This window comes from Podarcis liolepis (genome assembly GCF_965112155.1).
Source record: "Podarcis liolepis genome assembly, chromosome: 12".
Classification (NCBI taxonomy): Eukaryota; Metazoa; Chordata; class Lepidosauria; order Squamata; family Lacertidae; genus Podarcis; species Podarcis liolepis.
In genome coordinates, this window is record NC_139563.1 from 28,860,729 (window position 1) to 28,876,960 (window position 16,232).

Below are 16,232 nucleotides of genomic sequence, written 5' to 3' on the forward strand. Positions count from 1 at the left end.
CCAACTACTAGCCATTCTGGCTAGGACCAATAAAGAGAGTCTGAAGGGCCACAGGATCCTCATCCCCACAGTAAAGAGAGAGAAACTGCAGTCCTCATTTTGTCATCTTGTACTTGAGGAAGACCAGTTTGGAAATGTCATGGAGAACTGCACCATGTAGTCCAGCTGTCACCCAGCACTTTGCCCGATTTATCAAAATGGTAATAATGAACACTATAATAAAGTTACAGGTAGGTAGCCGTGTTGGTCTGCCATAGTCAAAATAAAAAAATTCCTTCCAGTAGCACCTTAAAGACCAACTAAGTTAGTTCTTGGTATGAGCTTTCGGTATCTGAAGAAGTGTGCATGCACACGAAAGCTCATACCAAGAACTAACTTAGTTGGTCTTTAAGGTGCTACTGGAAGGAATTTTTTTATTTTCACTATAATAAATACATTCATCCTGCAAGTCAGCACTGGCCGTTCAGATAATTGTGCATTTTCAATAGGATTCCTAGTGCAGAAAACCTGCCCCTCCCCTGCTTCATATCACTTACTATTCCAAATTCCTTGCCCTCCAAATGTCTGAAAATTGGCATTTCACACTACCAATTGGTTACACACAAATCACTGTTTTCCCTCCTTGTTCAGCACGCATCCCTGAAAACTGCAGTACGTGTGTTTCCCAAAAAGCGATGCCATAAACTGACTCCAGTGTATCTTTTTAAAATTAGGATTAGCCGGTTTCCTGACAGGGTGCACACTGAATTATATGGTGCAGCTACTTCACCAGAAAATCACCTATTTATTGCTCTTATTGACATCTTGTGATGGCTATGAAACAGGGTATCCCCTTTGCTGTTCATCTTTTATATACTTCTTTCCAACCACCGTTCATGGTTCGCAAACTCCAATACAAGCTCACTAGACTGGTTTTTAAATTTTTCCTTCTTTCTTCACTGGATTCATCACTCATTCATCTAGAATAATCCACTGATCAGAGTCCTTACTCAATGGACATACTGCCTGAATCAAATATAGAGATCACTCATGCCCATGAACCATTTTTACAGGGCTTTGGCTTCAGATTTAACTGCCAGGTCTGGTTCTCATGCACATTTAGAAAACTATCCACTTTGCTTCTCCTCCACTCCTTCCACATTACCAGGAGCTAAGTTATGGTTTGGCTCAGCACAGTATGCAAACCCAGACTCACGGTTTGTCTCACTTTAAACAAGCAATGATCCATAACCCTAAACGGCCTCGGCCCAGTATACCTGAAGGAGCGTCTCCACCTCCATCGTTCAGCCCAGACACTGAGGTCCAGCTCCGAGAGCCTTCTGGTGGTTCCCTCACTGTGAGAAGTGAGGTTACAGGGAACCAGGCAGAGGGCCTTCTCGGTAGTGGTGCCTGCCCTGTGGAACGCCTTCCCATCAATCAATCAAGTTTTATTGCGGCCAAAGCCAGTGACACTAAACACCACAAGATCAGACAACAAGAAATCAGAAACAACCTCAGAAACGCCTTCCCATCAGATGTCAAGGAAATAAACAACTATCTGACTTTTAGAAGACATCTGAAGGCAGCCCTGTTTAGGGAAGTTTTTAATGTTTGAAGTTTTATTCTGTTTTTAATGTTATGTTGAAAGCCGCCCAGAATGGCTGGGAAAACCCAGCCAGATGGGCAGGGTAGAAATAAATAATAATAATAATAATAATAATAATAATAATAATAATAATAATAATTGCAGCTTATTCTTGGTTTATTGCTTGTGGTTTGCTTGGGGACACGCAAACCATGAGCCTGGATTCACACATTAAGCCAGACCATGCTTTAGCTCCCAGTAGCATAACAGCAGCTCTTGGCAAAGACCAAATTGATCAAGTTTTTCCAAATGTGCCCCAGCACATTTGAGTGATGATGCTGAGACCCACTCATTAGGTGTCGTGTGTGAACTGAGCCGTTCTTATACCTACAGTTCTCCCTGTACCATTCTTTTGCTTCCTACTACACTGGTCCAATTGCCAGAAACTAGCTTTTGAAAGAAGAAATGAAAAACATGGTCATCTAAAGCAGGAAGCCATTTTTTTTTTTTAAAAACTGCTCATTCCCAGTAGCAGATAACGAATGAAACTGAATCACACAGTTTTACTCACCAATTCCCACCCCTCCATTTTTTTATTTTTTTCAAGGTTAAACCTATTAGGTCAGAAATGACTACAACTTATACAGACACTGGAGAGAAAAACCACCTAAGACCACCACCTGCAAATGAAAACTGATGACTTAAAAAAAGAATTTTGTGTTGACAACTATATAACTGTAAAAGCCTTGCATGGATTTGAGGCTCATAGTTCTATGATCCATACATTAACCTTGTTCCAGCACTCCTCCCCGAATAATTATAGTCTGGAGCCACCAGTGAATGTGCTGTGCATATAGGATTTTCCTGGGCTTTCCTTGAGTTCTGCAGTTCTAGGACAACAAACACTTGGAAGAGGTAGGACACTTCTCTGGAGATGCTCCTTCTATGACAGACAGCTGGCATCAAGGTGTCTCATTCCTTCCATTGAGTTTTTCCTGGCTTCCCAGTGGCATTTGTTCCTCTACCTGTATGGATTTTTTCCTAGAAGTCAATATTTAATTGTCTTCTGCAGGGGACGGGAGTGGGGAGATAACCCAACCAATTCCCTTTTTTTATTATTGAATTCAAGTTCAGGATTATTTTCATATAATATCACGACGTGAGTCTTGATTAGGTAATGAAACTACCCGGAAAATGCCATTTTCTATGCAGCCAAGCAACCGTGCTGGAATCTTTATTTTTGAATCTTTATTTTGTAATCTTAAAAAAGGAAGAACCTGCAACTTGACAGAGAATAATAAGCTTCCACCTTGCCAGTACAGCGAACGACTGGCTAAGAAAGGCACAGCTATCTTCTGCTAAGCAAAGAGCACAAGGCAAATTGGAGATTTCATAAGAAGCTAAATTGCATAATGGCGTAAGTACCAAGGTTGCCTTTTCAAAGCTTTTGACAAGGCCCTTTTATATTAATCATTGTTAAGGGTCTGAAGGCAAGGAAAGCGACGCAGTAGAATTAGAGCCGAGGCTTCGAATCCCATATTCAAGGCTGTAAGAAAATGAATACAGAACTGCAACTAAAAATTAAACTAAACATCACAATTACAGCAAAAGTCATATTATATGATTAACAAATCAATATGGCATTTATAATCTATAAAACAATGCTAACATCATTAACAAACCAGCAACAACAACAACAAAAGCTATGCTCTGTAAAGTTCATATACACACTCTATTCAGTTCGTTAAAATACACAGAAAAAACACAGAAAGCCCATTGGTAAGTGTTTTAGATAATATTCTGTCACAATCATAACACTGTCCCAACTGCTGCCTTCGCCCCAAACTCCCTGGAAAACCAGGGAGATAATCTGAATCTTGCCAGTGGGAAAGGACATCTAGGAGAGATTGACCACAACGTTGCTGGGACCAGTGCAGTGGCATAACGTGGGGGGTGCAGGGGAGCCGGCCGCACCGGGCGCAACATCTGGGGGGGTGGGGGCGCAAATCCACGGGTTAGGGGGCGCAAATTACTTGCCTTGCCCCGGGTGCTGACAACCCACGCTACGCCACTGGACCAGTGACAGATTTTATTTTTGCAATTCTGCAAATCTTTGGGGGGGGGTCCCCTCTCACCTGGAGAGCCTAATGATACCTTCTTTTTTTGCTGGTGGCAGTGATGCTGTTTTGGCTACATAGGCAATGGCACACATACATAAGCGCTGGAAACAGAGGGAACAACACAGATTCTGAACCTGAAAGGTCCATGCAGTCAGCATGACTCATATCCATTGACAGACGTATTGTCCATGAATTTGTCTGATTGCCTTCTTAATCCTTCTAAATCTAGCAGCGATTCTCACATCTTGACACAGTGAATTCAGAAAATCGTAAGTTGTGTGAAAAAGTATTTTCTTTCATTAGTCCTGATTCACTGAATGGTTGTAAACATTTGTGTGTGTGTGTGTGTGTGTGTGTGTGTGTGAGAGAGAGAGAGAGAGAGAGAGAGAGAGAGAGAGAGAGAGTTGTCTCTGTATCCACTTTCTCTGCTACATGTATGCATTTTATAAACCCCTATCATGATCTTCCGTAGGCACCTTTTTACAAAAGCCCCAATTGTGGTAGCATATGAACATCGTAAGAGCCCTGCTAGATAAGCAAGAGAAATTCTGGCCTTTCTAGACTAGCATCCTGTTCTGCAGTGGCCAACCAGATAGTTCTAGAAAGCCTGCAAGCAGGACTGTGACAGCAATAACACTTCTGCATCCACAAAACAGAGGACCAATTTGGATGCAGTCATACAAGAATTCTCACATCTCCATCCATATTTCTGTGGGCTTTAGGGAAACTTGCAGCTAATTCTATATATGTCCACCCAGAAGTAGGCCCTGCTGAGATCAGTGGGACTTACTCCCAGGTACATAACTATAGGATTGCATCCTTAGCATTACCACAAAGGTCCACATAAAAAATAGGATTTTGGACTCCCTCTGGGGCAGTGTCCAGAACTATGGGCAAACAGACAGAAGGTCCCATATTGAAATGCAACACCCCCCCATTGACTCCTCCCTATTTTAAGCAAAATCACACCCTTTTCTGGCTGTCTGAAACTAGTAGTTACACGTAATTCAAGCACTGAAAATTGGGTTGCAAATTGTCAAAATGGGAGCCACAGTCAGAAGGCATAATGCTCATTTGTACAGAGCTGGTTTTAAATTCATTTCATCCCATGCTACATGTTGACATTAATTTAATGCATCTATTTGACATGCATTTAACATGCAAAAAGTCAAAATGTTGTCTTTCCCTTACTGTCTTGTTCCCCGCCCCACTTAATGGCACATGAGCTGATAGAAGTAAAGAAACAGTTCCTGTCTCAATTGACCATTTCATGGTAATGTTACCCCCATTTATTTTGTCCTTTGCAAACATGAAATCAGATTCTCTACCTATTGGGCAATAAAGATTTTACTGATTTCAGCAAGACAACTCTCGAGTTTAATAAGCATTACACATGAAAGAATCCAGAGTTAAACAAACATGGTTCTAATGGAATTTATCTTTCGGACGCAACACGTGTCTATTTGCAACTGAACCAGCCTGAGATTCAAGACTGTAGCAATGTTGCCACACAACAGCAGTGGTGGGGTTTATCCCCCCAGTAGAGGCAGGTCAAATTCCTTCCAAAATTGCTGCTTAGTAAATGGGCCTTTTCTTCCACACCGTCGTCTTATGAAGGATGGTTATATTTCAGCTCTCAGTTAACCAGACAGTGACCTTATACTGTTTGAATTTACTCTCAAATTGGTTCTCTCCCACCTTCTCCATACCTATTTTTTCCTTCTCTCTCTCTCTCTTTTTAAGTAGAAACGAAGAAAGCAGAAAGCACAATATTTTAGCCATTTGAACAAGCTGCATTCTGAAATCAGTCCTGCTACCTGGAAGTGCTCTCCGTTACCTCTATCTTTCAAAATTGGAGGCATTATAGTCATTCGTGCAAATCCACATTTAGCCTTTCATAAAAGAGTGAATTTTTGACCCATTGAACTGGAAGAGCTTCTGCGCTGTTCTCCTGATCTTTGACAAGATAGCCCACAACAACAGAGAAGACAATTTCTTGCTGGTGTGAATTTGTATTCCGTTGTTAAACTCTGGATGCTCACGAGTGGTAATTCTGCTCCTGATAGCCTGCACTCTGATGATTCTGAATGGTTGCAACAAAGCCGTACGAGAAACCCAAATACCCGAATGCACTAAGCCCACTTATTGTTACTGAGAGGGGCCTGCCCAAGGAGGAGGGGGAAATTGACCTGGGCACGGTGAACTCCTCCTTGACACAGTGGAGTTGTGTTTGTGTGCATTTTCTAATTGGGCCAGGGGAGACTGCAGCAGCAATCAATAGGAAACTCAGATGATCACCTCTGCCTCAGGTATAAGAGCAGCCTACTGGTGCTAAGCAAAAGGGAAGGTTTTCATTCTCTCCTACGATTCCCTTTCTCCAAGACTGGGAGAAACTCTGTGCTTACTAGGTGTACAGAAGAAGCGCTCCCAACTGGATAGCTCCGGGTAAACCCCACCGCTTAAGCAAGATTCAAAGTTGGCCAATTGGCAATTTCAACAGACAACACATTATTAACCTATGCAAAAAAATAAACTGGGTAGCACAATACAGGTATGAGGAAGAGTGCCCACGACTGGGGCCTATTTGTGCAATACTTCTTCACTCCAGAATACCAGTCCATATGATTTTGGCTGATCATTTCATCTGCTACTCCTTTTTGTCTCCTTGTGCATTTAAAAAAATAAATATGTATTTTTCTGTAGTGGATGTCCGTGGTGGATGTCTGCAACAGCCAACTCACTAGTGTGAATTGCAATTTAGTGTTGATCACCTGAGATGTCCAACATGCTTCCTTAGGATTGGCTTACAACCAGTTTAGAGGAAGGATAGTTCTTTCGAGCTGCCAATTCTATACCTGGGGGAGGCTGAGAGTGGACCTGGCCATCGTGCATTCCATATCCATTCTCTACTGGCCAGGAGTAGATGTCTATATTTACTCAACAACAGCTGAATAAATAGAAATTGCATTTCTATTCTCAAAACTAATCACAGCAGTTTAAAAAATGACACTAAAACTAACAAATGACCTAACCAGATCTTACATTATTTCTGCCATTCAGGGGGGAGATTAGAGCTAAAGTATTTGCCCCCTTCCAGCTCTCCCTCTCTCCCAAAGCATCAGCACTGCACCCTAAATGGTGTTAAGAGTGAACGAGGTAACAAGTGTGGGTTGCTTCACACAAGATGGAGTTCCCTGCACATAAAGTCCTCTCCTGCTAGAAACTGCATGCAATATCGCACAACACGTGGCAAAATGCACACAATTCAACGTTGCTGCATGCGCCCATGAAACACAGGATATCAGCTACAAGCAGAAGTCACTGTATTTCCTACAAGTTAAAACCTCTGTGAAGGAAATTTTGTCGTGTGTGACACAGATCTCAGGTCACATAAAGATAACCTGCTTCTACGGCATTCATCCTAATTTGTTTTCAGGAAGGTTCTACAATGCCAAGTGAAGCAACTGTTATCCCACTGGCTCCAGTGCATTCCCCTGCCATTTTCCTTCCTGCAAAAAGTTGGATCATTCTGTGGCAGGAGCGGGAGTTGTCGCACAAGGGCACCAAATCCAATTAAATTGTGCAACTTGAGTTTGCCGTTACGCAATTGAATCCTACCTGCAGAATAGCGACATTCTGTAAGTGGCCTCGTTTTCCAATGAGGAGAAGGCCAACACGAAACTCAGGGTGACACTCCATGTACCTATCCACAAAAGTTTATCCCGTAATGCATTTGCTTAAGCTGCCAAAATAATCTCTATTGTTTCTGCAGTACTGAATTATTTTCTATTCCAGCTGGTTATTATAAGAACATCATAAACGGGGACTAGTGCCTGAGTTTGCTTCCCCCGCCTCCCTTACAATCCTTTTTCCTTTTGTGTTATGCTTTTCTGATTGTAAGCCTGAGGACAGGGATTGTCTTATTAATGATCTCTGTATGCCTTTTTTGGATGGTGGGGTAAAAATCCTATTTCTCATTTAGCTATCATTTTCCATTTGCAAGCATTTCCAGCTGGTTCCCAGATCTCTTCTGCCTATATTCACGGATATCCAAATAGGCCAACAAGGGTCGTTCTACAGCCGGCGACTTAACCGCCTTAAAAATTAAGGTAACCCGACAGGCTTTTATTTACTCTGTTTGTAAAATGGAGACTTTGTCTGCCTTGCACTAGTGCTGCAGTGTCTGCAAAAAAGACAATGCGAGTTCCAAGCAATTACTTCTGATGTACGCAAGGCCAGAAGTTGTTAAATTTGCTTTGCCCCTGCGCAAGTGCAGCCCTTGGAATTAAAGATAAAGGTTATTTAAAAGGACTGTTAATTTTTAAAATGTTGACATTTAGACCCAAGCATCTAAACTTTTCTTTATTAAACCATCTAATAAAGGATATCAAAGAACTCTTACCTCTTTAATGAGGCATTAAAATACAGTAATACAAAAAAACGCAAAACTGTTAAGCCTCTTAAACCCCTGGACTTACATTATCAGCTTTTATGTGCCTGTCAACACTCAGGAGTAAGAAGCAATGGTTTATTCTCTGTCTCAAATTTAAAAGCCAACTAAACTTCCTTCCACCTTCCTGCTGAGATCTTTAACTCCTGGCAAAAAGCAGCAGCTCCATGTACAATGTGATACAAAAGGCTAAGGCAATCTCTATCCGTTGCAAGCCAAAAGCACACTACCATCTCCTGTTTCATGCTGTCTCTAGGAACAAACAACTAAGCCTTCCTTATTTTAAACAATATACGTAGCAGGTAATTTTGCTGAAGGGGGGCTGGGAAGGCTAGGAAGGAAAGTCCTTGATTCTCTGTGTTCCTAAACAGTGGTTTGGGTAAATCAAAGGTCCTAAAACTAGGACTAAAATTAAAAAGGAACTTCTAAAGATAATGCAGATATAAAAGAGATTGCTGAGAAAAGAGAAAAGGGGGTAGGTTGGCCCTATTTGGGATTAACGCAATCTAATGCTAAGCAGTATACTGCAAATATTTAACAGATTATGAAAATATTTACAGTGACCAGCATAGCAACCTAAAAGTGTAGCCAGGTTATAGCCAGAAGCTGGATTTCAGTGGTATGGCACAAATCCAACAGACTTACAAAACAAAGCCTAAAAGGAACATGGGAGGTTGCCAAATACCAAGCCAGACCATTGGTCCAACTAGTTCAGTATTGGCTGTACTGATTGGCAGGGGCTTGACAGGGTTACGGGAAGGTTTTTTTCCCTACCTTACAAGGAGAAGCTTGGGATCTTTTGTATACAAAGCATGTCTCAGTCACTGAGCTATTATTATTGCTAAGATATTACACTTATATAAATGCTACAGGGGATACAAAGCATAATTCTCACATGAGAATTTGAAATAAATTGTTCTTATACTGCATATAAAAACCTACGTTACTGGGAACCATCTGTTAATCTGGGCCCTGCTAGATCTGAAGAACCATTAACTTTAGCAAGCTGCAGAGCAGAACAATTGTACTGTCTGAACTCCCAGGGGAAACAGCATATATATCTATATCTATATCTATATCTATATCTATATCTATATCTATATCTATATCTATATCTATATCTATATCTATATCTATATCTATATCTATATCTATATCTATATCTATATCTATATCTATATCTATATCTATATCTCACTGTTGTAGCCAACTAACTTTTACACAGAGCAGACTCATTGAAATTAATGGACCATACTTAGTCATAGTAATTAATTCCAATAGGTATCCATCAAGGAAACATTAGTTTTAAACACTACAATGTGTGAGGGTTTGATTAGCTGCTTGTGCGTGAAAACGTGCTCCCTCAGAGTTTGTGCGACCCCACAAACCTCCGTGTGTGACGGAGCTCCTCAGACATGTCTGCTCTAGTCACTAGTAGAGTCCGACAGTGGCTGTCTGCGGAAGCGTTTCCAGCAAAGAAGTTCCTTAACGGAAACGCGTCTCCTGGACTCACGGCGTGACAGTTTCCTGCGAGGTGTGGGTCTCCCTATGGGAGACTCCGATACCTCCCCACTGTTCTCGCTGGAAGCCTCCCTGAGCCCTCCCTCCTGCTCGCATTCCCTCAGAGACCCACTCCTCCCCCTGCTGGTCCCTGCTTCAGCAGTTGAGTCTCTTTCATCCTGCCTGAGTCCCTCCACCACCTGATGCTCTGATGGCAGTTCCCTGACATCCACCTCCCCTCCAGGGCCCCCCTCACCCCCTCCCAATTCCTCCCCCCTGGGAGGTGAAGGGCTAAAACCCCGAAACGAATCTTCCTCATCTTCTGACGTCTCGAACAATTCTCTCCATCGATCGTCGTCCTGGCCAGCTGAATCCTCCTCCTCTTCAGAATCTGGGAACCCCTCCAACTCCTCTTCCTCGTCGGTGGTGGCAAAGTATTCCCTTCGGAACCTCGCTACAGGCTGAGGTTTACGTGGGAACCTCTGATGAAAAGTCTCTATTAAAACCTCGTCATTGACATCCTCTGCCCTAACCCAGGTGTTTTCCGACTCCGGTTCCCCTTCCCACATTACCAAATACTCTACTTGATCTCCCTTCCACCTGGAATCGAGGATCTCCGCTACATGGTAGCTGTGTTCCTTCTCCTCCATTGCTGGTCCCCTAGTGACCCTCCCCTCACTGTCTCCTCTATACGGTGACAGCAACGACCTGTGAAAAACTGGGTGCAGCTTCATGTGGTTCGGTAACCGGAGCCTGAAAGCCACTGGATTGACCTGCTGTATGACTTCAAACGGACCCAGCCTTTTGGGTCTTAATTTCTTACAACCTCCTTTGAATGGCAACCCTTGGGTTGACAGCCACACCTGGTCCCCCACCCTGATGCTTTCACCTTCCCTTCTGTTTTTGTCTGCCTGCCTCTTATATTCCTCCTTAGCCCTGTTTAAATTGAGTTGGAGCTGGCGATGGATCGCTTCCATTTCTTCCACGAACTGTTCTGCAGCTGGAACGCTCCAGTTCTCCCCCTCCCCCCCTGGGAAGGCTCTGGGATGGCACCCGTGATTAGCCAAAAAGGGGCTCATCCCCGTGGACACGTTCTCTGCATTGTTGTAGGCAAATTCTGCCAACGCCAACTTCTCCACCCAATCATTCTCTCTGTCATTAACATAACACCTCAAATATTGTTGGAGAACCCCATTTGCTCTTTCCGCCTGCCCGTTGGTTTCAGGATGACGGGCCGTCGAGAAATTAACCTCTACATGCAGTAAGCTCATGAGCTTCCTCCAGAACCTGGAAGTAAATTGTTTCCCTCGGTCTGAAACCACCCTCAAGGGGGCGCCATGCAACCTAAACACATTCTCTACAAACAATTTGGCGGTTTCTTCTGCTGTAACCGCATGTGAGCAGGCTATGAAGTGGGCCATTTTAGTTAACAGGTCTACTACAACCATGATGGCTGTTTTCCCTCTAGACCTTGGCAGATCAGTCATGAAATCTATTGCCACTGCTTCCCACGGTCTCTCAGGTGTGGGCAGTGGTTCTAATAAACCAGCCGGCGCCTGCCTCTCCCCCTTGGCTCTTTGGCATTGTTCACACCCTCTCACATACTCCCGCACATCTTCCCTGACCTTGGGCCACCAAAATTCCCTGGTAACCAGCCACATGGTTTTGTGTTGCCCAAAGTGCCCTGCTGTGGGGCTATCGTGCAGCTGCTTGAGTACCTTCTCCCTCAATTCCCCTTCAGGTATATATAACGCTCCCTTATAATACAATGCCCCATTTCTCTCCTCAAAACCACCGGATTTGTCTTCCTCCCCTCTGAGATCCCTGAGTTTCCCCTGGGCGTATGCATCCTGCACCGTACCCTCTACCAATTCCCTTTGCCCCACCAAAGTCGCCCCACACACCCAGCGGTCCTCTGGAATGATATGGGTTTCTTCGGGTGCTCCCTCCCCCTCCAAATATTCAGGTTTGCGTGAGAGAGCGTCCGCCCTAACATTCTCTGGGCCTGGCACATAACAAATCTCAAAGTTAAATTTGGAGAACTCTTGGGCCCATCTCAACTGCCTTTGGTTGAGCACTCGCGCCGTTCTCCAGTACTCTAGATTTTTATGGTCCGTGCACACTTGCACTTTATGTTGTGCACCAACTAGCAGATGCCTCCATCTCCGGAACGCCTCATGAATAGCAAGCAGTTCTCGGTCGTACACCGTGTAGTTCCTCTCGGATTTGTTCAGCTTCCGCGAGAAGAAGGCACACGGACGCCACTCTGACTCCTCCTTCCCCGGCTGCAGAAGAAGCACCGCCCCTATGGCTCTGTCAGATGCGTCTGTTTCAACCCTTAGCTTCTTTCGTAAATCCACATGCAGAAGTTGTTCTTCAGAGGCGAAGGCCCTTTTCAGTTCCTCAAACGCTCGCTCCGCCTCCGCCGTCCATACAAACTTCTTTTTACTGCTGAGACAGTCAGTGATGGGCGCCGTCAGATGGGCGAAGTTGCGGATGAACTTACGATAAAAGTTTCCAAACCCTAGGAACCTCTGCACATCCTTCTTGGTTTTGGGTGTTTTCCATTCCAGCACTGCCTGTACCTTGCCGGGATCCATGGCCAATCCCTTGTCTGACAGGCGGTACCCCAGGAATTCCACCTCCTTGGTATGGAACCGACACTTCTCCAGTTTGACCCACAGCCTGTTGGCTTGCAGTCTGCTCAACACTTCTCTGACGTCTCTCACATGTTGCTCCTCATTCTCAGAATACACCAACACATCATCTAGAAAGGCAACGCAATTCTTGTAGAGCAAAGGGCCCAGCACGTGGTTCATAAAAGATTGAAAACACGCGGAGCCTGCTTGTAATCCAAATGGCATAACGAGGTATTCAAACGCCCCCAAAGGGGTAAACATGGTGGTTTTCCATTCATCCCCTTTCCTTATGCGTATCAGGTTGTACGCCCCCCTTAGATCCAGCTTTGTGAAAATCTTTCCCTTCCTCACCCTGGTCAAAATATCATCAATTCTGGGCATAGGGAACGCCACCGGTTCAGTCACTGCATTCAGCCGCCTAAAATCACATACAAGTCTCGGCTTGTCCGCATTTTTTTTGTCCACAAAGAACACTGGGCTCCCCCCTGCTGCTTTGGACTCTCTGATGAAGCCTCTCTTCAGGTTCTTGTCAATGAACCCTCGCAACTCCTGCATTTCCCTGTCTGACATGGCATACAACTTGCCCACGGGAAGCTGTGCTCCTGGGAGTAAATTGATCTGACAATCAAAGGGTCTATGAGGTGGTAGTTGGTCAGCTTCCTTCTCGCTGAACACGTCGCTGAGATCTGCATACTGTGGTGGTACCTTCACCTTCCCCATTACTTCAGTCCCTGCTAGGGTGGCTTGGGCCCCTGCTGAACCCTTCTCCCCTTTGCAGTGTTCTAGGCAATGTGCTGAACCAAAGGACACCACTCTTTGATGCCAGCCAACCAGCGGATCATGTAGAGCTAGCCAGCTCATTCCCAAAATAATGGGAGCGCCTCCCAGGGTGGCCACATTAAACGCTATCAGTTCTGTGTGCCTTGCCACCCTCATTATCATTGGGACAGTCTGCAAGCGGACTCCTCCTCCCAACAACTCCCTGCCATCAATCGTGGTCACCTGCAGGGGGTTGCTTAAAGGGATGGTCTGTATCTGGTGTTCAGCAGCAAACTCCTTGCTCATAAAATTGCAGGAGCTGCCTGAGTCCAATAGCGCCTTTATTTTTAGGGGGTGCCCATTCTGCAGCTCTAGCGACACTTCAATCACTAGAGCAGGTCGAGGAGCTTCTGGCACGGGCACTTTCACTGCTCTTTGGCCTGGCTGCAGTGCCCCAATTGTGGCAACCAGGCGTTGGCTTTTACCTGCTCCGCTCCCCCTTCTTCTCCCCCCTCAACAGCTCCCACCATCCCTTGCCATTCCTTCCTCTGGGGGCAGACTCTGGCAAAGTGGCCTGGCTGTTGGCAGAGATAGCATTTCCGGGGGCCCTTTCCCTCCTTCTTAGCTCCCTCGCTGGTTTTTGAAAATGCGCGCGCGCGCGCGCTGTTCCGATTTCCATCGGCTCTGCCGGCGGGAAAGCTGGCTCAGGAATGTCTGGAATGCGGAACTCCTTCCAACGTTCCCCTCTCCCTTCCCGCCTCTCCAAGGCTCTTGCCTCCTGCCGCGCTCCTATGGTCAGCGCAGATTTGGTCAGCTGATCCATAGACTCCGCCCTGGGGCTCCGTGCCAGCTCGTCTTTCACCCCCGAAGAAAGACCTTCTTCAAATAGCATTTGAACGGGTGCCGCCGATAAATCCCAACTCAGTCTGTGAATCAGCATGGTAAACTCAGTCCAATATTCACGGACAGATCGACTTCCCTGCTTACAAGCCATTAGCTGTCTGCGCACCACCCCTTCCTCAATATCGCTGGAAAACATGATATCCATTGCACGAAAGAACTTCATTGTGTCCTTTAGTATGTCATTGTGCGTTGCCATTAGGGGTCGAACCCAGTCTCTAGCCCCTTTCTCAAGATGCCCAATTACAAAAGCAACTCGCGATTCCTCATCAGGGAACTCATCGAACTGCACATTAAGGGCATATTGCATCTCTGTCCTAAAAGCATGGTAGTCCTTGGGGTCCCCCCCAAATTTCTGCACCAATCCTGGTACCTTTCTGGGGAATTGCGTGGCTCTCCCCTTCTTGTCTGCATCCTGAGCCCTTCTCTCCTCCAACCTCGCCGTCTGCAGGGCCAGTTGAACCTCCAACGCTCGGTATCTATCTTCCAAGCTTGGACCAGCTCCAGCCCCTGCTCCTCCGGTTCCGGTTGGTTCGCTCATGATGCCTTCTCTTGCACAGGCAGCGTACAAAGACTGTCGGACTGCTGTGAGGGTTTGATTAGCTGCTTGTGCGTGAAAACGTGCTCCCTCAGAGTTTGTGCGACCCCACAAACCTCCGTGTGTGACGGAGCTCCTCAGACATGTCTGCTCTAGTCACTAGTAGAGTCCGACAGTGGCTGTCTGCGGAAGCGTTTCCAGCAAAGAAGTTCCTTAACGGAAACGCGTCTCCTGGACTCACGGCGTGACAGTTTCCTGCGAGGTGTGGGTCTCCCTATGGGAGACTCCGATACCTCCCCACTGTTCTCGCTGGAAGCCTCCCTGAGCCCTCCCTCCTGCTCGCATTCCCTCAGAGACCCACTCCTCCCCCTGCTGGTCCCTGCTTCAGCAGTTGAGTCTCTTTCATCCTGCCTGAGTCCCTCCACCACCTGATGCTCTGATGGCAGTTCCCTGACACAATGGTACTTTGATTGTCGAACTTAATCCATTCTGGGAGTCCTTTCGACTCCCGGAACCGTTCAAAAACCAAGGCGCAGCTTCCGATTGACTGCAGGAGCTTCCTGCACTCAATCGGAAGCTGCGTCGGAAGTTCAGCTTCCGAAAAATGTACATAAACCGGAACACATACTTCCAGGTTTGCAGAGTTCAGGAGCCGATTTGTTCGGGAGCCAAGCCATTTGACAACCAAGATACCACTGTATATGCTTTTTGACCTACAGATGGGTGGCAGAAACCTGAACATAGTGGTGTTTCATGATTGGCTACTATGCAAACCGAATGATTGGTCACAGAAAAGGAGACTGAGATAAACTTCTCAAGGAGTCTCCATGAGTAAAAATGGAAGGATACGAGTGGGGGTAGGGGGGAGAGAAGTAAGTGCCACTTGAGGGTTTTTTTGGAGGGTGGGTGTTAAAAGTATTTACTTTTGCAATTCCTCCAGGATGGTGCCTCAGTCATCCTAATAAAACAACCTCATCTGCCTACATATTAAATTATTTTTTCTATTTCTATCCCACCTTTCTCTCCAAGGAGCTCAAGGTGGACTACATGAATCTTGCCCTCCTCAGTTAAGCCCTCACAACTGTCCTGTGAGAGAGGTTAGGCTGAGAGCCAGTGGCTGGACCAAGGTCACCCAGTGACCTTCATGGCTGAGTAGGGGATTTGCATCCTGGTCTCCCAGGTCCAACACTCTGACCACTATGCAACACTGGCTCTCAGTGTTGTGTGTGTGTGTGTGTGTGTGTGTGTGTGTGTGTGTCAGTCCCACACATGCCTCTGGACCCCAGCTGCCCCCTTCTTCTGTTTTCTAGGACACAGATCTCAAAAATGTGCATGCTTCCTGCCCCCCCCTGCCCCCACCCAACTCTAGCTAACTATGGATTTTCTTCCAAATGCAAGGTATAGTAGAAAATTGGGAATATGCTACTGGGAAAACTGTTTGACAACTAGGTGGACTGGAGGAAGATAGAGGTAAGATCTCCTGTTAAATGACTGATGAATTACTTTTGTCAATTCAATTCTATTGCAATTCTTATTCCATTCTTAATCCGTATTACTCCCTAAATTCTGTCTTGTTATCATCTACAAGTTGCTTTATGTCGCTATGTTTTGCCTCAAAGTTCAGGATATTATTTTCCACATGAAGATAATAATATGCTTTGAATTAAGCATTATACACCGATAAACCAAATGAGATTCACTTCAGTGACAATATTGACTCTGTGGACTTTATCACTGGTTATACTTTATTCCCTGACTCATT

The 16,232-nt window shown here is 45.4% G+C and overlaps 1 protein-coding gene across 3 annotated transcripts in view; it reads right to left on the reverse strand.

The window, feature by feature from the left end:
- SLC25A13 (solute carrier family 25 member 13) overlaps positions 1-16,232 on the reverse strand; it is a 119,637-nt gene that overhangs the window by 59,576 nt on the left and 43,829 nt on the right. The gene's annotated exons all lie outside the window — the stretch shown is intronic.